The following is a 1,935-nucleotide window of genomic DNA, read 5'->3' as shown; positions in this document are numbered from 1 at the left end:
CATGGACGTTGAGGCAAGTGTTCACTTGAGTTCCAGGACAGGGACACATAGTCCCGATGGGAGCATTCAAAATGGAATCTAAAATGTTGAAGAATATACCTTGTCACACACATAAACATCCTCCAGGATAGACCACAGGCTAGGATGTAAAAGTTCCTCAATAGGCCGGGCGCGGTGGCTCAAGCCTGTAATCCCAGCACTTTGGGAGGCCGAGACGGGCGGATCACGAGGTCAGGAGATCCAGACCATCCTGGCTAACACGGTGAAACCCCGTCTCTACTAAAAATACAGAAAACTAGCCGGGCGAGGTGGCGGGCGCCTGTAGTCCCAGCTACTCGGGAGGCTGAGGCAGGAGAATGGCGTAAACCCAGGAGGCGGAGCTTGCAGTGAGCTGAGATCCGGCCACTGCACTCCAGCCTGGGCGACAGAGCGAGACTCCGTCTCAAAAAAAAAAAAGTTCCTCAATAAAATGTGAGCAGAAACACACAAGTAAGGCTGAGGCACAGTGGCTCACACCATTAATCTCAGCAGCTTAGGAGGCCGAGGCGGGAGGATCAATTGAGCTCAGCGGTCCAAGACCAGCCTGGGCAACATGGTGAAACCTCATCTGTACAAAAAACACAAAAGTTAGCCAGGCGTGATGGTGCATGCCTGCAGACAGCTATTCAGGAGGCTGAGGTGGGAGGTGGAGGTTGTAGTGAGCCAAGATCGCACCACTGCCCTACAGCCTGGGTGACACAGCCAGACTCTGTCTCAAAAATCAATCAATCAATCAATAATAAAATGCAAAAATTAGCCGGGCGTGGTGGCACATGCCTGTAACCCCAGCTGCTCGGGAGGCTGAGGCAGGAGAACTGCTTGAACCCAGGAGGCAAGAGACTGCAGTGAGCCGAGTTCCTGCCACTGAACTCTAGCCAGGACCACAGAGCGAGACTCTGTCCCAAAAAGAGGGCCACTTGAACCCAAGAGATCTAAGTTGGAAGGGCCACTACACTCAAGCCTGGGGAACAGACATCCTGTCTTAGATAAAAAACAAAGCAAGCATAAAACCCCACCGTCATCCACGTCTGATGATAAGCATGCTCTGCAAATGTGTTACCAAGATCAGCGTCAACTTCAACGTTGCTTTTCTCAAACCGTAACCCTCGGGAACGAAACACTTTCTTTTCTTTAAGACAACAGAAAGTGCTTCTTTCCTCGAGACGGTCACAGCCTGAGATCTTCTTGCTCCAGCATCGTGGATTTTTTGTTGGAATTTTCCTTGAGTAGGTTAAAATGGACACAAAAATAAAGATGCCTGTATTGGTCCTGTTTGCCTGTTTTCTGGAATTCAGAACATAAACCCCTAAGAGGACCATCTCCAGTTCTTTGCTTCAAAGGCTCGGCAGGTTAGCCTTGTTCATCAAGGGGCAATGCTCCTGAGTTTAGTTCCCAAAGAGAAAAAGCAATGCCTCGTAGACATACATACTTTATATTTAACCAAGAGAATTGGGCTGGATTTTTAGAGAAGAGCAATGGAGACTGAGCTGGGTGTTCACCGGAGTTCCAGCACAGGGACACACAGTCTCTATGGAAGCAACCAAAATGGAATCTAAGAAGTTGAAGAATATACATTGTCTCACACACAAACATCCTCCAGGGTAGACCACAGGTGAGGATGTAAAAACTCCTCAATAAAATTTGAACGGAAATACAGAAGGCCAGGCGTGGTGGCTCACACCTGTAATCCCAGCACTTTGGGAGGCCGAGACGGGTGGATCACGAGGTCAGGAGATCGAGACCATCCTGGCTAACATGGTGAAACCCCGTCTCTACTAAAAATACAAAAAAAAAACTAGCCGGGTGAGGTGGCGGGCGCCTGTAGTCTCAGCTACTCGGGAGGCTGAGGCAGGAGAATGGCGTGAACCCGGGAGGCGGAGCTTGCAGTGAGCTGAG

This window comes from Trachypithecus francoisi, unplaced genomic scaffold (genome assembly GCF_009764315.1).
Source record: "Trachypithecus francoisi isolate TF-2019V2 unplaced genomic scaffold, Tfra_2.0 Lachesis_group12, whole genome shotgun sequence".
Taxonomy (NCBI): Eukaryota; Metazoa; Chordata; class Mammalia; order Primates; family Cercopithecidae; genus Trachypithecus; species Trachypithecus francoisi.
The sequence above is the reverse complement of the archived record's forward strand: the minus strand, read 5'-3'. Positions refer to the sequence as shown.